At 45.9% G+C, this 21,012-nt stretch overlaps 1 protein-coding gene across 2 annotated transcripts in view; it reads right to left on the bottom strand.

Moving 5' to 3' along the window:
* The window catches only part of PAPPA (pregnancy-associated plasma protein A, pappalysin 1), a 215,964-nt gene extending 195,064 nt beyond the window's left edge, over positions 1 to 20,900 (bottom strand). The window contains exon 1 of one of the 2 annotated variants that reach the window (XM_014528925.1): positions 20,845 to 20,900. The gene's annotated coding sequence lies outside the window, so the exon portion shown is untranslated. Of the gene's footprint in view, positions 1 to 18,917; positions 19,085 to 20,844 lie in introns of those variants that run through there. The other variant, XM_014528924.1, reaches the window with a different exon arrangement.
* Positions 20,901 to 21,012: the final 112 nt, after the last annotated feature.

The raw sequence follows: 21,012 nt of genomic DNA, 5'->3' as shown, positions 1-21,012 counted from the left end.
ATAGGGGGGTAAGGACACATATTTAATACCTTAATCAATAAAGAAAAAAAGAGAAAGAAACAGAGCCGCCATCTATGGCATGCCATGTACAAGGCCAAGGAACTTACTGTGCTTCATCTCTGAATTATTACAACTACTCTGATATGAGTTCTTTCGGTCCCATTTTATAGATGAGAAAACTGAGAATCAGAGTGTTGCACTGACTTGGCAAAGGCCATTTGATTTGTTATAACATAACTAGTATGAGAACCCAGCTCTCTGACTTCAAAGCCAAGTGCTTAACCAATGCCTTAGGTTTTCTATGGATAAATATAAGCAAAAATTGTTTAATTAGTTGCATACTTACTTCTTCATATGGCCACTTTTTGTGTCAAGTACTAAGTGACAAAGAGTTAGGAAAGCACAACTTGGCTGAGTTCTGGCATGATTAAGCCCTGAGACCTGAGTCAAGCGGCACCTCTCTCTGGTCCCCTTTTCCTTTCTGTGAAAATGAAATGACGTCTAGGGACTTTTTTGAAAAGGTAGGAAAAAGATTTCTGAACTTTTGCCTTGATTCATCACTGTGTACTATTGGTTTGGGGAAAATTCCTCTTCATCCTGACTTTCATGGGCCTTAGCCACTTTTTCTTTCCCTCATAAATATAATTGTATTTTATGACTGCCCTGCTATAAAGATTTATATAATCAGGAAGCCAGATTCATTATTACTTATATAGTATTATTATATTAACTTTTTTCTTCTGATTTTAAAAGAGATCAAGCCATTTTATGGGCCCCTAAAAATACTGTGGACTTCAGGCACTGGGCCAACTTTGCCTAATGAATGTGTCAACTTTGGGTCCATCTTTGGACCTCAGACCCTCATCTACAGAACAGCAACAGGAGGGAGCATTGAGCACCTGTAGTTGACACAAGGCACTCAGAGGGGTGGGGAAGGTTCCCACGTGGGCAAGCCAAATGATGTCAATTTCATAACTGATGCAGGGCCATAGCAAGTTACGTAAAAACACATCCTAGACAGTGTGGGCTGAGCTCTGGAAACAAAAGCTCCTCTCTCGGGTGAGCCTGCCATCACCTCATCGTAGCCCACACAGCCAGGGGTGAGCCTTTCAGGGCAAGAGATGAGAAAGGGTGATAAGGAAGGGACACGGCCAGACAGGCAGATCCTGGCCTCGCAGGGCTGGTGCCATGCGGAATGACTCTCCAGTGCAGGGAGGGCAAGGACGGCTGATGGTGCCAAGCGTTCACTGTATACCAGGCACTGTGCTAAGCCCTTTGCATTGGATTAGCTCAGGCAACCTTTACCAATAATCCAAGCAGGAAGTATCGATATTATCCCCATTTTACAGAGGAAACTGAGGCTCAGAGAAGCTCTAGTAACGGGCTCAAGCCTGAGTAACTCCTGGCAAGTGACAGAGGTGGATTCCAAACACAGGCAATCAGACTCAAGAATTCGTGTTAACTTCCACATTATGCTGCCCAGCCAGGGAATCTGACCATGTGAGGCTGAGTGGTAGATTGTAATTATAAATAAATAAAGCATGACAGAGTAAGTTCTAGCACAGGTACAAGCAAACAGAGCTACTTGATTGGGTCAGGGAGGCTGAGGGAAGTTTTCCTGAATGAGCAACTCAGTAACCGAGCCTTGCAAGAGGAACAGGAATTTGGTGGGGGACGACAGGCAAAGATCTAGCAGAAGGTGAAGCATGTGCCAAGGCCAAGAGCTGTGATCTCTGCTTTCGATGGAACTGAGGGGACACAGAGTAATAGAGGGAAATGAAATAGCAAGGGCTGTCTGAGGCTAGACTGCAAAGGGCAGTGAACGGCATGCCAAGTATCTGAAGTCTACTCCATAGGCAATAGGGAGTCACTGGTGGTTTTTCAGGAGATTCCATGGCGGTGGAGATCATTGGCAGGGGATTTCACGACCTTCTAATATATAGGGTCACACAGCTGAAAGAACCAGAACTCATGTCTTAAGACTCCCTGTCCAGTGCTCAGTGGCCATCTGCAGTCATTAAGACGTAACAAAAAGTGTGGAATGTAAGCAAAATTTTGAAGAGAGAGGGCTGACAGGCTACTCAGATATTAATTTTCTATTGTTCTGCTATCTGCTAGAAAATTGTGAATTGCGACTCAATTCAAAGGAGTTCTTTAAAGGCTCCAGATGAAAAATGGTATTTAGGTGCTCACTAGGACTTCAGAATTTTAATATTATTCCACAGATGGAGGATGACCTAGCTCACCCTAGGTCTCTAGTTGACCTTGATCAAATATCACCTACATTCTGGGGCGTGGTTCCCCTATATACTCAACCGGGAGAAGGTGGAGAGTAGAACTCTTAAATTCCTTCCCAGCTTGGACAGTCTATCACATAAACTCTTGAGTTGCAGGGATTGGACCTTCTTTGACCTCATACTCTGAGCACCCAGCTTGGGACTTAACACAAGGCAGACCCCAATAAACAACTGCTGAATACATGGAATGAGTTGCACTGTTAACTCAAGACTCCCGTGGAAGCTTTAGGGGATTTTAAATGGAAAGTTGGTAATCAGGGACCATTTTGTAAACAAAAAGGCATAAGAGCAAGCAGATCAGTAACCCAGACAGACTAGTGTTTCTTCTCTGGCTGTAAAAGATGTCGAGTAACTAAGAGACTAGAAGTCTTTTAGAGAAGACTGATGGGGAGGTCGTCAAGGACATTGCATGGTCAAGGGGGAAACCAAATGTGAAAAAGCATGGAGGTGGGAGTATATGTTGTAGGAACACCAGAAAATTCTACTTAACCAGAAGAATCCATGTACGTCAATGGTGCTCAACCAGGGCACATTTGGTGATGTTTCTGCAGACACTTTTGGTCAGCAACACCATGGAAGAGGGGCTGCTACTGCATTTAGTGGGTGGAGGCCAGGGATGGAGGCAGCTAAACATCCTCTAGTGCACAGGGCAAACTCCCAGGACAAAAATTACCTGTTCCAAAACGTCAATAGTGCTGACGTTGAGAAATAAGAAATCAGGAAAGCTATGGTAGGAAACAATGTATAAGGAGAAAGTTGTATGTGAAGCTAAGGCATTCTGAGCTGATCTGGAGAGTTTTGTGGAGGAATGGTTACAATGTGGACTCTGGGACTAATTCTACCACTTACTTGCTTTGTGATCTTGGGCAAGTCATTGAACTTTCCTGGACCTTGATTCTGTCATCTGGAAAACTGGGGTTATAATAGAACCTATTTCAGGAGGTCACTGTGAGGATTAAAGAATCAATGCATGCATTGTACTCAGAACAGTGCCTGGCACATATTACGTGCCAAATGTGTTGACTATTATCGTTGTCATGTGTATGTAATAGGGAACTATAGTAGATTCAAGTTCAAGATGGTGGTGAAAGAATCCCTCCAGTTGCTGATAATCCTAGAAAAATAATCTAGAGCTGCATGGTCACCATGTGACTATTACATGCACCCAATTAATAATCCTTCTTCAATCAGCTTCTGCTTCAAATGACACTACAGACTGGGTGTGTTTGGGTCTATCTTGTTGTTTGTAAGCAACTCTCTGCCTGGGCCCTGTTTTCCAGATATCCATGAGGCCCAGGCCAGCATCCGACTGCCTCTGGCCTCCAGGCTCCTCACGGTTTTAATAAGTGGAGGGAGACAGAGGAAGCCAGACATGAAGACAGATGGAAAGATGGAAAGGCAGAAAGCCTTCCACGAAAGCTGTTGCCAGCGATACACACTGTTCACAAGGACTCCAAGGACGGAGCTGGGGGCATGTTTGAGAGGTCTGTTTGAGCTCCTGGTACTGTTCTCTTGGAGCCTTTGTTTGTAAACAGATATTTCTGCTGACACTGGGCTTTGTAAGGGCCGACAGATTGGGGTTGGGGGTGGGAGGGTGTTGGAGAAAAAAACAGGTTGTGTTCGCGAGTCTTAGACCATGTGTTTGTTGTTGAGAATACAAAGACTTCACTGTATTAAATGAAAATGCTTGTTTTACAAGGCGAGTGGGAATATGATAGGTACATGTCGAAAATGCTTCAGAAACTGAAACAACCTCATGCCATGAGGGCTTCCTGCTACATCATGCATCCAAGGACACACATGGATCATGAAGGCTTAGAATTGCTCTACAAGGGTTTTGGGGGTTGTGGGCAGAGAGTCTATGAGCCAAGTGGCTGTGAGCTCCCTTCTCTGCTCTCTTCATAAAGCCTGCCCTTTCTCTGAGAGCCTTGCCTCTATTTCACTTTCTCTATTGGCCTCCCACCACCTGCTGACCCAATGGTAGAAGCTGCTATTGAACTAAAATATGAGTGTGTTAAAGGAGCCTCCAGTGGTCTAGACTCAGACTCAGAGCATACTGTAAAAACTTGTAATCATATAACTGCAGGCGGACCACTTTCGTTTTTTCAAAGTAGTGTTCGACTTCTGAAGTGGGATTCCATACTATCGCTCTAGCAGAAGCAAATGGTTCAGGGGAGGTTTCTCAGGGGATTATTTCAAGGACACACAGTAGCATAAGAACAAGCATTGGAGTCTTCAAACTCTTGCTCCGACCCTAGTAGAGAGCTGGGTAGACGGAAGATTACATGGATGGACAGGTAGATGGATGACAGCATGGAGTGATGGAAGGGTGGAGAGATGAAAGGATGGACGGATGGATGGGTGGATGGGTGAATGGGAGTGATGGAGAAGGGGGGAGACAGGGAAGGCAGAGGGAAGGTGGAAGGGAGGGAGAGAGATAGGGTAGGTGGGTGGATGGTTGGATGGATGGAAATGGGATGGATATTTGGACTCAGGGATTCATGGGTAAAGTCCACAGTGAATAATTATGGTCAGGACCACCTCAGGCCACATTTGAAGTGAAGTTCCCTATTTTAAAACTCAGAGAAACTCAGAGACCAGAGTTTGAATAAACAAAGTTGTAGATTATATTTCTAAGGAATAAACTAACTTGTCCTTAGAGGAAAAAATGTCCCAAATTCTATTTACTCCAACAAGGGTACAGATGAAGGAAAGTGCAATTCCTCAGGCTGATCTGACAATTCAGCATCAACATTCTCATTTTCACAGACCTGCTAGAGTGTTCAGATTTTAGAGCTGGGAGCTGGCGTCAGGAAATGACCTCTCGTGCCCCCTGCTTTTCAGCATTTAAGTCATCATTTGGGGACCACAGACCCCTTTAAGAAACTGATGAAAACTTTGGACTTTCTCCCCAGAAAAATGTGCACAGCCTCAAAGTTTTACAGTAAATGTCTTGGGGTTCATAAATCTCTTCAAGTCCTCCTGGACCAAGGGAATTCTCCTCTCCTCATTGATCTAAAGCAGTGGTTCTCAACCTGTGGGTCACGACCCCTTTGGGGGTCGAACGACCCTTTCACAGGGGTCACCTAAGACCATCGGAAAACACATATATAATTACATATTGTTTTTGTGATTAATCACTATGCTTTAATTATATTCAATTTGTAACAATGAAAATACATCCTGCATATCAGATATTTACATTACGATTCATAACAGTAGCAAAATTACAGTTATGAAGTAGCAACGAAAATAATTTTATGGGTGGGGGTCACCACAACATGAGGAACTGTATTAAAGGGTCACGGCATTAGGAAGGTTGAGAACCACTGATCTAAAGTATTAGTGCTAGTCAGGTTATTTCAGTTGGTAATGGCTTTGGCAAGGAAATAGATGGTGATGATATTAAACAAAATACCAAGTCATATCAAAAATAATCTCAGCAATCAATTCACACCATGATAATGGTATGATTGAGACTCTACTCTTGTCCTCACATTTTATATTCTCCCCTTAGAGGTCAGAGTGATCTTTGGAAAACCGACACCAGATACAATTGGTAACTTCCTTGTTTGAAACTTTCTAATAACTTCCTAGGTTATCTAGATTAAAATGCAGATTCCATGACCCAGGATGCCTTCATCTCCAGACACACATCTCCCAGTGGCTTGTATACTTGCTCCTTCAACATCCTGAACTTATCCTATGCCATGGTTTATATCCTTTCTCTCTCCTCTCAATCATTATACTCCCACCTTCCATCTTCATTTATTGTCTTTCTCTTCCCACAAGAACTCAGAGTCCATGAGGGAGGAACCGGCTCTGTCTGCTCACTTCTACATCTCTAAAGGTGCTAGGCACATCACATAGTATCTATTTGTTGGTCAGATGGAGACATGTGCAGGTTTTTGCCTTGGTATTGTCACTGTCATTTCCCCCACCTTTGGATTCCAGATTTCCCACTTGTAAAAAAGATAGTGTGGGTCCTATCCAACTACAGGATCCAATGCTCTGAAATCTTTGTGGCCAAATTTAAGAGATCTGATCCCAAATCCCAGGACAATATGGCTAGATAGAAGAAATAGACAACTGGACTGCAGTCCTTTTCTGTCCCTAATTTGGGGATGGAATTTGGGATAATTTCCTTGCCTCCTCTGGACATGGGATGCTCCATCTGTGAACTGAGGAGACTAGATGAGAGGCACCATCAATTTACATCATTTCTTCATCCAGAAATCCACCCACACACATTGGTTGAACCCCTGCAATATACCAGGCCCTGGGAGGTACCCTGAGCACAGAAGACATGATTTGTGCCAGCGTGCTGCTCTCATTTCCTCTGGGAGGTCTGCATGGCCCAGATGAAGGTTGCAGCGGGAGCATTGGTGCATCCCACATTGTCACACCTGGCTCTGCAGCAGCTCTCTAGGGGCGGGATTGGAGAAGCTGAGAGAAAACCATGGGGAGAAGGACTCAGAAGCAACAGAATGTTACACTGGCTCAGCAGAGAGAAAGGGAGGTAGAGAGTGATGGGGAGAAGCAGTAAGAATACACACAGGTAATGGTCAGCTCAGAGAGACCAGGACCATATCTAATGGGCAATGCCATTCATAACATGTTTGCCGTCACTGCTTGGCCCTTCCTAGGGCCCATAATATCTTTTCACAAAGTTTACTGAGCACCAACCCACAGGGCTGGCCATGTGCTAATGTTGGGAATAAAGCAGAGACAAAGACAGAAGTGGCCCTTGCTTCTGAGGAGCTTGGACAACAGTGGGGAGAGACAGACAAGCTCAAAGACAATCACAACAGAGTGATAAATGCAATGAGGCGAGAAACAAGGGGCTGTTGAACTGGTGATGATTAACTGTCCAATCATTTCCTAGTGTCATACTCCTAAAAGCTACTTGTGGCCAATGTCCTCCGCTGAGACATGAATCAAAAAGTGTTCATTGTTCTCATTTGACCTATGGCTCTACAATTTAAATGATGTGCATGACGTATCCATAGGAAAGGGAAGGCACGCATTCTACATACATACCCACGCCACCTAGTTCATGAATAAGTCCCCAACCTTCCAGGTGGGAACAACCTTTTATGCCTCTGAAATCTCAGAGCACTTTCTAGGCCCCATAATAAAAACATGATGTATTCAAAAACACAGAGTATCTGCCTCTGTGCTTGCCTAGGGCACGATTAATTGCTTAGTTAGGGCAGTTACCATGATGTCATGTATCTGTTTACCAGTCTGCTTCCGCCACTAGGACTGGGAGCTCCTCAGGGATGGACCTGTAACCTGTTCTATTTAATCCACATATCGCAGCTCAATGTATATATAATACACAAAGACTTCAAAATAACTATCTAATTAAATGAATGGGCAAATGGATAGATGGGCAAATGGATGGATGGACAAATGGGAGGAAGGAAGGAAGAGAGGGAGGGAAGGAGGGAGGTGATTTACCTCTCCTAATATGTTTCCATTCTGAACCTCGCAGAATGCTGAGGGCAGAGGTTTGGCACGTAAGAAGTGCTTAAGAAAAGCAACTGAACAGCTAGCTGCATGATGGATTCTAATAAGCTCAGCAACGTGAACGCCCCAGTGCCACTGTCATCCCACACTGGAAGGAAAAACAAAGGGATCCAGTGGAAAGAGCGCTGATTTGAGAGTCAAAAGCCTGAATTCTAGTTTCAATTTTGCTGGCAATTTGTTGATTAAGTTTACTCAACTTAACATAGTTTGACAAGTTAACTTGCCTAGACCTCAGTTTCTCTATCTGTAAACTGAGCAGATTGGATAAACCAGACTCCATCATTCCAGCTTCAGAATTTGGGGGAGGGATGAACAAAATTCTGTTTTTGCTTGTTTTTAACAGATGATACCTAATCAGCCCAGCGGGGCTGGTCTGAGAAGAAGTCATCGTGAGAGCTCAGTACTGGCTCTACAGAGGCTTGATCAGCTCCAGGGAGAGCATATGGCACATCAGCCTTGTCACCCGTCCTTCCTCTACTCAGGACCCCACAGTTCATGTGGCACAATCACTACACGCATCTTGGATTTGGCCCAGAATGTACCCAGGACCTCCCAGAGGGTGACAACGTGTCTCCATTGGGCATATTCTGGAGAACACACCCCAGAATTTCTCAAAAGAGAAATCCGGAAACATTTTTGGCAGAGAGCATCTTTGAAATATGTGTTTATCTCCCAGTAGACTACTTAAAGATGGGAAATGCTCTCATGGATGTAAATGGTCTATTTGCTCAAAAGTCACCTGCAAATTAATTTTGCATATCAGAAATGTCTTAGCCAATCTCTTTTAATATTCATTCAGATTTTTCCTCCATCTTTCCCTCCCTTCCACCCTCTCCCCCTTGATCCCTTCCCTTTTCAGTCTACAATCTCTAAGTGCATTAGTGACTGGACACACCATTCATTCATTCATTCATTCATTCATAATTCATCCTCTCATCATGGATCATTTCCAGGACAATTACTGCATTCCAAGTGATGCAGTAGGCCCTGTGGATAGAGAAAAGTTACAATGTCCTAGATTTGAACCCCAGTTCCACTAACCTTTAGCTATGGGGCCTTTAGTGAGTCCTATAACTTTCTAAGTCATATTCAAAGGATTCAAAGTGTAGCACTCAGCACAGTGCCAGAACATAGTAAGTGCTCATTATAAGATAGCTGCTTTTATTACTGTTATTACGGCTGAAAATGTGTACTCTCCCCCTCAAGGGTATATAAACAGTGGATAGAGGATTCCAGATCCTGAGGTCATCCCAAGGTCTCACAAGATCAAGGGAAGCAGACGGAAAGACCCCCTCTCCCATCAAGAAGAAGGGAAATGGATGAAAACCCAAGCAAAAGATATGACTGCCAGGACACTGGGGGCCCAATGAGAAGCTGATAAGGGGCAGAGAGAGAAATCTGAGAGGGAAGCTTCAAATTATGTGCTGCAGTGCACACACAGAACAAATGCTTTGCAAAGAGGCGAGGGGCTGGGAAGGGTAGACCCAAGGCTAAAATGTGGCTTGGATTAGAAAGGCCGAAATATGAGTTGAGGAGGCATTTAAATACACTGCTCCCTCCTGGCTCTGTTTTGGAAGACCAGATTTCTTTTCCCTTCTGACTTCTTTGCTCAAGGGGAAATGGAATTAACCACTGTGTAATGTTTTTGAGTGTGACGCATGGGGTAGGTCATGTGCTTTGGTTACGTAATGTACCATGCCTAAGGTTCCTGAGCTCTTTCTTCCAGAATCATTAGATATTTAGCTGGTTATCTTTTGCAGTCATGCATTCATTGAGAAAAAAAATAAAAAAATACAACTCCTTTAAAAGCCAGGAACTGTGCTAGGCAGCGAAGAAGTGGAGATGATCTCAAATATGCACACAATTAAATGTGACAGAAAGAAATCCAGGTCTTTTGATATATGTGTGTAGAGGGTACAATGGAGGCAGATGGATAAGGGAGGTGGGGAACCAATTCTACTTAGAGAAGAATCAGGGAGGGCTTCCCAGAAGAGGGGAACCTTGAGCAGAATCCTGTAGAGGCTTAGGTGTTCTGAAAAATGGTGCATGGGGGATATAGGAGGTACACCAAATGAAGAAAATGATGTGGAATAAAAGCCTAAGTTATCTGGGGTACTGCAAATAATTCCATGATATTGAAGGACCTCTAGTCAGAGTCAAATTTGCATTTTAGAAATATCTGCCTATTGGATATTGAAGGATAGGTTGAAAGGGTGCAGAGGTTGAAGCTCATAGAAATGGGCACCAGATTACTAGGGAAAGCGTTAAAGCTAGAGACGCTGAGGGCCTAAGCTAGAAAGAGAAAAGAAGGCTATAAAGCTGTCAAGGAGGCAGGACAGACAGGAACAGATGACTGATTGAATGTTGTGGATGGTATAGCCACAGTCGGTGGCACTAGATGGGGACACAAGGAATTTGGAGGAAAACTGACTGAGCTAGAAGTGCATGTTGACATTCCGGTGGATAGCTGGATCAATCGGTCTAGAGTCCAGAAGAATCTGGAGATAAATGATGCACATCAGCAGACAGATGATATTTACTCCATGGGACTGGGTGCAAAGTGAGGAGAAAAGTAGACCTAGCTCTAGCCTCACACTCAGAAAACAGAGGAACTTACCCAGCCTGGTCACTGCTCTGGGCTAGTCACCAACCCTCATCTATGAAATGAATGGCTTAGATGAGTGTTTCTCACTCTCACACACCTTGAGTCTTTGGACTTACATGAAAAAAAATATGTATTATGTTTTGTCTGTATATTTTGCATTTCTTGAAGCAAGGCCTACTTGTTCCTGATTGGCTTGTTAATGTATCTTTCTCTATTTTCTCATCAGCTTTTGTAGCTGAAAGACATCCAATATCATACAAACACATTTGCTCCTATTCAGTCTTGCCATGTTTCATGTTTAGAGAGCAACATGAATTAGGAATTAAGGGAAAATGGACATGAGACAGATACAGGAATGCCTTCTTGATTACAAAGGTGATAGATACAGGTTAAACCACAAACTTCCTGAGGGCAAAAGAGGCTGAAACAGGGTTTTGCATTTAGTCACATGCTACCCCCAATGCACATACTTAAATTCCAAGCTGCAACCTCCCTCTACTGGACTTTCTGTCTTATATAAATGAACTTGAACCTGAGACCTTCTCAAGTTCTCTAAAATTTAAACAGGGTCATGTCTCTTACTCTTCCAGGGCCCTGGGTTTGTGGTAAATAATACTGAAAAACAAGTTTTCCTTGTTGTTTGAAGAAAAAAATTTAATGGCCAAAGTCAGTGCAGTAGGTCTGAGGGGTAGGAAGAAAGAAAGGAAGGGGTTGGAGGGAACAAGAGGTCCTTCATGGATGACAGTACTGGGGATTCCCAGAAGGAAAATAGGCTAACAGATGGCTACAGACTCCAGACTCTTACTATTTTAATTCATAAAATGATCTGATTAAAATGATAAGCAAGACTAAAAGGCCAGTGCCCTACTCTGATGTCCAAAAACTTCTCTGGAATGGCCTTTGTATAGTAAGAATTATGAAATTCGAGCACTCTCACCATTAGCCAAGTAGGTGATCACAGGGAAAGTTGCTCAGTGAGAGTTTTGCATTGTGGCAGCTATTATTAGCAATACTATTGGTGAGATGGCTTCCAGCCATTGGGAAGTACCAATATCCCCTAAATAATGTCTTCAGTCAGTCTTGGACTGAAATTCTACCCATTGGTACTTGGCTTTTCAAGTCAAAGTTTTTTTGGGCGATATTAAAGTATATATGTCTCTGGAAGAGTAACACTCTAAGTTGTTCCCAGTCATTGATACCTTAACAAGAAGGAATGCCATGTCCTTTTCCGAGAATGAGTGATGTTGGGGGAGAGGAAGCAGAAAGTGTGTGGGCACTTGGCCCCTGAGGGAGACAGGCACAGGCACCACCTAGTGGAGGAAAATGCACGGAGAAAGGGAGGAAACTTGGAATTAATGCCAACTTTGCAACTTGGTTTTTGGACAACCCTGATTAGATTATCGAATCCTAGGAGATGTCTGCTAGAAGGTTCTCTAGGACAAAGATAAGCTCCTCGCTACCCAAATGGTTCAGATGAGGAAAAGTGGCCCAAGACATACAGAGAAGTGCCCAAAGTCACACATCAAGCAAAGCACTGATGGTCTGGAACGGACCTCCGAGCTCCCAGTGCACTGCTCTTCCTTCTCCAGTGCATGTGGCCTTCTCTGGATGGCCATGGGTCTGCCCTTAGGGCTCATCATCAATGCCACTGCTCAGCACAGCCTCCCCACAGCCCCGTTTAAATCTCACTCCTCCTGGAAGCCCCACACGTTCCCTAGAATCCCTCCTCTGCTTTATTTTCCTTCTTAAGCATTCACCTGACATTGTGTGATATGGTTTATCATTCACTTATATTCTGTCTTCACCTTTCCCCTCGCACCCCACCCCTACCTTCCATATAAACTCCCAAAGGCAGGGGCATTCTCCTCTGAGGTTCATAGCTCTGTACTCGAGGCCCAAAACTACACCTGGCATGTAGCAGTCACTCAATAAATACTTGTCAAATGCTGGGAAGGGGTGGTTACATTTTACTCTGTCTCTTGTTTTTATGTCTATTTCTTACCTTCTCTGTTTCATATTTTGTAATATAAAACAATCAAATGTTTCTTCTGTTTGTCTTTCCTTTTACTTTTTGTTTTATGCTAAGATGATCCCAATGAATCTTTCCTGAGTGGCCAGGGAGGGAAAGGCAGTACCTGGCTCTGCCAAAGGAGAGAAACATGTCTAACTCTGAGAGCTGTTGAGAGAATTTGAAATAACGTGTGGCAAGGGCTGGACACACGTAATACCAACGTGAGTTAACGTTTACTGGGTGCTTACCCATGGTCAGGATCCCATTACTAAGCATTTTTCCACATGGAGGCCCAGTTAATCTTCAAAACAAGCCTACGAATTGGGAGCCGGTACCATCCGCATTTTACACTTGGGAAAAGTAAAGCTTGAAGAGATTATGTAACTTGCCCAAGGTCATGCAACTAGCAGGTGGGAGAGTCAGGAAATCAAACCCAGGCCGTCTGACTGAGTCCTATGATCAACCAGCACAAAATACTTGCTCAGTAAACACAGGCCCTTCCCCATTTCCTGGTAGTGTCAGCTCTTGCTGAGATCAGTCAACTGCAGGTCATTCCCCCAGGGCTCGAGATGGTCCTAGGAGACTCCTCAGGCTGCTGGAGATGGAGAGAAATAATGAGCCAGCCATGAAAAATAGAGGTTTGTGGGAACGTGTGTGTTTGTGTGTCTATGTGTGTGTGTGTGCGTGTGCGCACGCGTGCATGAGTGCACAGCCATCACAATATGTTCTGTATGGACACAATGACTAGCAGATCCTAGGAGATTATTATGCACAGAACCAAGAAAGCTACACCTTTCACAATGTGTGGGCAATTCCATACAGCAATGACTCTCCTCCCTCAAAAGCCTCTCAGTGCCCAACAAGGCTCCACTTGGCCCTTCTACACGTCCTTCCTGAGGCTCCCCTCCCCGCCTTTCTTCCCTTCCCCTCAGCTTTCCCAGGATGGTCCATCTCTTAAAATTCTGCAGCCCAGACTGGGTTCTTTCAGTTATTCTCTGTGTGATCTTGGAAGAGTCCTCAATCCTCTCAAAGTGCCACTTCTGTATTTGAAAAACTAGCAGCTCACCAAACACACAGGGACCTAAGACTTCAACTCCTCCTGTGGCTCTGAAACTCTTTTCATTTTTAAAACTTTTAATGATGGAACTCTCCAATCACACACAGAGTCTGGCAAAACTGTGTTGAAGCCCGACATCTCTGCAACCTGGTTTCAACGATGTCATCAGGTTACCAATCTTCTTTCATCTACACCAGTGATGGCGAACCTTTTGAGCTCGGTGTGTCAGCATTCTGAAAAACCCTAACTTAACTCTGGTGCCGTGTCACATATAGAAATTTTTTAATATTTGCAACCATAGTAAAACAAAGACATATTTTTGATATTTATTTTATATATTTAAATGCCATTTAACAAAGAAAAATCAACCAAAAAAAATGAGTTCGCGTGTCACCTCTGACATGTGTGTCATAGGTTCACCATCACTGATCTACACCCTCCCTCATCCCAACACCCATATTATATTTTTGATATTTATATATTTAAATGCCATTTAACAAAGAAAAATCAACCAAAAAAAATGAGTTCGCGTGTCACCTCTGACATGTGTGTCATAGGTTCACCATCACTGATCTACACCCTCCCTCATCCCAACACCCTATTTATTTTTTTCTGGGAAATTTTAAACAAACCAAACAAATGTAGCATCGTTTTATCCATAAATACTTTAACAGGCATTTCTAACAGATTAGGATCTTTAAAAATATATAACATTATCATTATCACCCCCAATAAAAGCCACAATCATTCCTAATGTCAGTCCATATCCACTCAAATTCTGCAACTAAGCAACCTGCACATTCCCTTAAATAGAATCTTGAAATTCCCACAATTTAAGCAGAATAAGGTGTGGGGAAGGTGGGAGAGACAGACCTTCACAGGGGGTTCATAAAATTGTGGGCACAATTTGAAAATCTCTATTATACCCCTACTCCTCGTTGTGCATTCTGAGATCACTGAGGCCCAGAGAGGGGCAGTTAAGTTGTCAAGACCACACAGTAAATAAATGGCAGGATTCGGCAGACCTGTGAAGTCCCAACATCAAAGGATTCCAGTGAAGTCACAGGTAACAAAAGATTTGCTAATGCTGTTTATCATTTGCAGTGTGGATAATGAAATAAAGGCACCTGTGCAGGAATGACCTTGAGTCCACAAATCCCTCACCTCTCCCACCTCTGGCTCCTCCTACTATTGCTGACATGTGGATTGGGTTCTGACCTTGGCCAACAGCTTCTGCCATCATGCCTCACCTGGTTCCTGTGGCAACTCGTGAAATAGGGATGCTGAGTATAACCACACCTGAATCCCTCTCCCCTGAGGCCCCAGTGGTTGAGTCAGAGGCCCCAAGTCACACAGTTCAGAGGAGGCCAAGGCAGGACATGAACTCAGAGCTCCCAACTCCCAGTTTTAGATCTTCCAAGGAGCCAAGGGGCCAAAGTCCACAGGTCAGCTCTCAGTATTTTCGGTAAGTTTGTCGGGGTATGAGGCAAAGCCCGCAGAGCATCAAGAAGAAAGGTAAGGGAATGCTGAGGCAAAGAAAATGAGGGAAGGAGTGTGTGGCAGGTGAGGGGAGAAAAGTCATTTGCTGCATTTCTGAGCCCTTGGCCACGGGTAGACAAGGCACAGCTGCATGTAGAGGGAGTCCTCCTACCTGGGGCACCTGGGATCTCTCTTTCTCATCTGAGACCTGCAGCTAGTGCTGGTTTCACAGTGATCACAGGTGTGAGTGTGTGGGGCAGGGGAGGGAGGGGGGAGGGTGAAATAACAGGAACATACCCCTTCCTGCAGGACTAGCCCAGGCAAAGTGGGAATGCCTCAGTGTTGAGCTTCCCTTTTTAATATCCCCTGGTCCTGTTCTGAGGGGCCCCCCTCCCAAGCACTTGGGAAGATTCATTTAAAATCAGATGCATAAAACTCAATGTGTTACACCATACACACATGTTCACACTTTAAAGGCAACGCCAGAAGGGGAGGGTATGGCTTCACACACAGCAATCGCTCTGGAAACAGGTAATGTCAGGGCCAGGACACCTAGGGGTTTGGGATCAGCAGGGGAACTAAGACCAGAAGAAGGGTCTTTCCTGGTGCTTGGCAATTCAGAATCAGGACAGCTGATTTCTCTAAAGGTTCAGCCACTAACCAGCTCCATAAGCAGAAAACACTACTTCCCCTTTGGGCCTCAGTTTCCTCATCTGCAGAGTAGGGAGGCATCACACTGAATCTGTGGTTCTCCCCACTGAGGTCCTTCCACACCACCTGAGAAGACTTTGAAAACCACCAGTGCCCAGGCCAACCCCACGCCCTGACATCAGAAACCCTGGGAGGCAGCCTGGGCATTGGGAGGTTGTAAAAGCTGGTGACGCCAAGTGCTGCCAGGGACAGAAACTATTGGACCAAAGGATCTCCCTGGCCCACTAAAGAGGAGGTGGCTTATGAACATAGTTTAACTCTTAGCTCCTGTATGAACCTGTTCTTCAGTTTCCCTGCTGCACAATGAGCTGTCTGACCCAGTCTGTGCCCGGGCTGACCAGGCACAGCCCACGCTCCTGAGCCCCACACCTCCCACCTCAAGCATGCCTTCCTCTGTACAGAGGGGCCAGGGCGATGCAGCCTCCATCCCCCGTCTGTCCATGCGAATGGCTGCTTGGGGGAATGTGGAAGCTGGGGAAGGAGCAAGAAGCATGTGACAGTAGATCTGTGACCTGGACTCCGCTGTGAGCACGGTCTGGCTCCTGTGCGTGGGGGTGCAGGCTTTCCCTGGAGGCTATCAGCTTTTCCTGCTTACAGGTCCAGTGCTTCTGGACCTCCTCTGGCTCTCTCCACCAAGGGGTCATCCAAGTAGGTCACAGAAGAGGAAATCAAAGTGCAAGGAAGGGATGTGAGGGGGTCTAACTCTTCCTCAAGATACACTGTCCACTCTAGACAGACTCCCCAGCAACTCACAAGGAGGAGCCCTACCCGGGCACAAACAGGCCCCATTTTCTGAAGACCAAGCTAGCAAACTGGAAAGAGAATGTGGTTATTGACCAGATGCAGCTACTGTTGACTGAGTCCCTAATGTGAGCTGGAACTGTGCCAGGTACTTTCTACATCGTTATTTTATTGCAATATCCCGATCTTAGTATGCCCATTTCACAGATGAGCAAACCAAGGGAGGGAGAGATGAAGTGACTTGATTTAATTCACACAGCATCCAATTGTCAACAGAAAGTCCAAGCCCAGTCTGTCTGATAATTTGTCTTGAAATGAAAATCAGATCTGCTAGGTCAAACCCTGGTTCCAGGTGAGATGTATGCTTATTCTTTATCCTCTTTAATCTGTAGGTGATGATCAGCACGCAGAGAGGCAGAGAGGAAGGAGAACACACAGCAGTCATTCCCTCTCGCTCCAGAAAAGACTGCTGAAGAGGAAACAGGCACTCGGTACTCAAGTTCACATCTATGCTCTGACCAGCTGATGGCCTGTGGGACTCTGTTTCCTCCTTGGTAAAAGGGAGCCGACAATGCCCACCTCCCAGGGTGGTTGTGAGAATGAAACGTGCAGGCACAAAGCAAGCACCTAGCACGGCGCCTGGCACCTTGAAGGCACCCAGGAACTGCTGGTTTCCTTCCTGCCTTTAAGTGTCCTTAGTCCACAAAACCAAGACCGAGATCTTTGGAAAATCATGTTGAATAACAAGAACAAAGTTTATTGAGCACTTACTATACACCAGATCCTGTTCTGAGCACGTTTCACATATGAGCTCATTTAATGACAGATACTCAAACTATCCTAACTTTGTACATGAGGAAGCTGAAGCCCAGAGGAGTCAACTAGTTTGCCCAAGGTCACCCAGCCAGTTAGGGGCAGAGGTGGATTCCCACTTAGGTAATCTGACTACTAAAACGGCCTTCTAACCATTGCAATATTCTAGACACCCCGTGACTACAAATGCCAGGGAGAATAGTATTAATGTACGGACTCCTAGAACCTAGCTTTCTCAAGTTGGGAAAATGCAGGAATTTTTTTTTTGGAGTGGGGTGGGTGGGTAGTAGGAAGTGGGAACTGTAAAAGGGAGGGACAAAAAAGACTTCTGAGTAGCCAGCAAACTCAATCCAACATTTAGAATGAAAGGAGAAAGCATGACAGGGGCAGCATTGCTGGATGGGGTTCAGGTAAATCCCTTTCTCCTCTGAGCAGGGATTCTGGATCACTATGGGGTGGGCTGGGAGGAGGGGAAGCACTTGTGGGGTCCACATTTCACTTATCTAACAGGTCAGGAGAAACTTTAACAAGATTAACTGCTGCTCAGGGCCTCTGCTCAATGGAGCAAATTGAACCCATTGTTTTCATTTTCTTTCTCTTTCAAACTGGAGGGCACTGGGGTGGTGACGGGGGGGGGGGGGCAATTGGGGATGAGGGGCAGGGGTCTGGATCCTGCCTGGTATGGTACAAAAACAAAGGGATGCATCAGAAAACTCCCACCCCAGGACTTGAAAGACAGCCCCAATCACCATGCCTGAAGGCTGTGTATGGGTGGTGGGTCTGTGAGGGGTGAGAGGTGATGGTGTTCATTAGACACGTTCTCTCCATGGTGTAGGGGATGAGGCCGGGAAGTCAGGATGCCTGGGATTAAATCCCAGTTCCTGCCACTGAAGACCTGTCATCCAGGACACAACCTTCCTCTGTTCCCATCTCTGCCTCCCTATTCAGCCAAAGAGAGAACTGGCCCCTCCATGCACCCTGATCCCAGTAGCCTTAAAGAATTCCTCAAGCCTAAAGTCCGTCCCTTGTCGGGGGTCATTCGGAGAATCCTGCACTTTCTAACTTTAGCTTTGTTTTTGCCGGCACAAGCCTTTCCTTTTATATTAATTAATATATATATCTGTTATCATATATATATATATTTTCTCCTTCCGTTTTGGGAAAATAAAAGGCATGTTTTCTGAGCTTCAGAAGCAAACTGCTCCTTCCCTCTGCCTCTCCATGCGCCTGTATGAACTGGTGTCAGTGAAGTTGGAACCGGGGCAGAAATAGCATCCCAGGCAGATCTGGGAGCATGGCCCGCCTACCAGGAGCGGCAAGGCCTGCCTCTGCCAGACGACAGACCCGGTTAACTGCACCGTAAAATTAGACCTTTGCGAAACCCAGTCGAATCCTGCAGCAAAGAGTAAAAGAATGATGTAAGGCAGCCTGGCCTGACAGCGAGGCAGCAACCCTCTGCCTGAAATAGCAGCGCAGTCCCGCTGAGAGATGCCTGCTCTCTCCAGATAGGTGACCAGGGATTCCTAGGAAAGTGGCGACGCCCAGCCTCAGGGAGCCAGCGGAGGTCAGGCAGCACACTGGGCCCTAGGTCTCCAGGAGCAGGAGGAGATGGCTCCACACCTGCATCCCCGCTGCCCCACCTGGGCCCTGCCTCTCCCAGCCCAAACTTACAGGAAGGGAGAAGCTGGAAAAGTGCTTCTGCAAAGAACCTCTGTTTGTTTGCTTTTTAATTCAAGGAGAAGCAGGTTCTTTTTCGTCCGACAGTCTCTCCGTGTGGAGGATACACAGAATGAGTCTTTTCTGGCTCAGGGCCAGGTGTTTACACACCGCCAAATCTGGCTCCGACTCAACTAGGGGAGGGGAAAAAATCCACCAGAATCCTCGGGAGAAAAGCTCCTGGTTTTCTGGTGATACGCTACAGCAGTGCCTTTTTTTTTCCTTTTTGAGAGGAATGTTATTTCCACACATAAAATGGACCAGGCATTTTATACAAGCAATAATAACCTAGCGTCCCCCATCCAATTAAAGTATTTTACTGCACAAATCTTTGTGTGAGAGAGTGACGGAGTGCACAGGAGAACGAGTGTGGATAGAGGCTCCTTGTCTGAATTACAATTGCAAGCACGCTCCTGAGGAATCCCAGGTGTTACATATATGTTTAAATACATTTACTGCCTTTTCAGTGATGATACCTGTATAACCCTGGGCTCTCCCCTCTGGAAGGGAAGCCTTCCAAATCACTGGTTATGACAGGAAAACACGGGGAAAAAACAGATCCTCTCATCTTTTAAAAATCCTCTCCAAGCAGCAGGCTCTACGCTTCTCCGATGTTCCCAGAGAGAAGTAAACATACCTGAGTCCTGAATTACCATCATCATCATCATCATCATTATGAATAACGTCTCTCCTCTACCCTATATTACACCCCGCTCTGGGTGACGAGGGCTTGGGGGCTGAAAGTGAATGAGCTCACTTTCCCTCTCCTTCCTGGGGAAAAAGGAGGAAAAAAATAGCATCCGATGACGTCAGATGTGTGTGTGTGGGGGGGGGGGAGAAATCACTTTCTAGCTCTTGGTTTGGTAGTAGGAGAATGGGAGCTTTAGGGGCACATTCTTGGCACAGTAGTTGAGTTGGGGTCCCCTGAAATGGGCTTCATGTAAACAAGACAGAGTCAGAGCTACCCGGGAGGGAGTCCACGCCAAGACAGAAAGGAGCAGAGCTGCCGAAGAGCTTAGAGCTTTCCCTTCTAAGAAAGTGTGTGTCAGGGGGTGGGATCGCAAAACGCTTCCCCACGTTCCTGGCTGCAGCGAAGGGGGAACCCCTTCTCTGGCTTTAAGACATCCCAGGACCTGGCAAGGCTGTTTGTGCAGGAAGGGAATCTCCCAGCCAGAAGAGGCAAAACTTTCCTTCTCTCCTCCAGCGCCACCCTACCTCGGTCCCCCGGTTTTATTAAAGGCATTGCCACAGACTCATTTTGCGAGGGTATGGATGTTGGAGCACTTCTAAGGTTTGCAACCCTCCAAGAGTGTCCGGTTTCACTCTGGGCTTTGCTATGGAACCGGGAAGGGGACAGAGAGGGAGGGTGAGGAGGGAGAACTCAAAGTCCCAAATGAGAAAAGCACCCCGTTCAGCAGCCAAGTCCGGGAAGACTGGCAGGGTGTGCGTGAGGAAGGTCTTGCCCCAGCCCCGAGGGACAGGCAACAGGCTTTAAAAGCGAAGACATGGATGGCTCTGGGTGAGTGAGTGAGTGAGTGAGTGAGTGTGTGTGTGTGTGTGTGTGTGTGTGTGTGTTGTTTGGCTGGGAGGAAGCGGGTCAATCCCAGAGGCAGAGATCAAGCAGAGAGCAACTTTGGGGCACTTCAAGGACTTCTAAATCCAGGAGATTACAACAACCTCGTCCTTGCAGTCTTTCAGGATAACCGGGTCAAGTGAAGGGGGGTTACCGCGATTAAAAAGTCCAAGAAAGCAATGGTCCCCTAGTCTCTTTTCACATGCATCCCAATTGGGTCACCCTCCCCTCCATCCCAAACAGAGACAGCACTTTGGACCATCCCGAAAAAGGCTTCCGTGCTCCAGGCTCCCAGGGAGCAGCTCTTACTGACTGGCCGCAGGTCTCCGGACCTCCAGGAGCGCTCCCTGCGATCCTCCCCGGGGTTTAGGTGGCAACACCTTTGGAGAGCACCCATTCCTCAGATGGGGCAAAGTGAGCCTGGCAGCTCGCACAGGGTGCCTCCGCGCCTCCGGATGGGCGGCTCCCGCAGACACA

Source organism: Myotis brandtii, unplaced genomic scaffold (assembly GCF_000412655.1).
Source record: "Myotis brandtii unplaced genomic scaffold, ASM41265v1 scaffold658, whole genome shotgun sequence".
Taxonomy (NCBI): Eukaryota; Metazoa; Chordata; class Mammalia; order Chiroptera; family Vespertilionidae; genus Myotis; species Myotis brandtii.
Note: the sequence above shows the minus strand (reverse complement) of the source record. Positions and strands in the feature narration are given on the sequence as shown.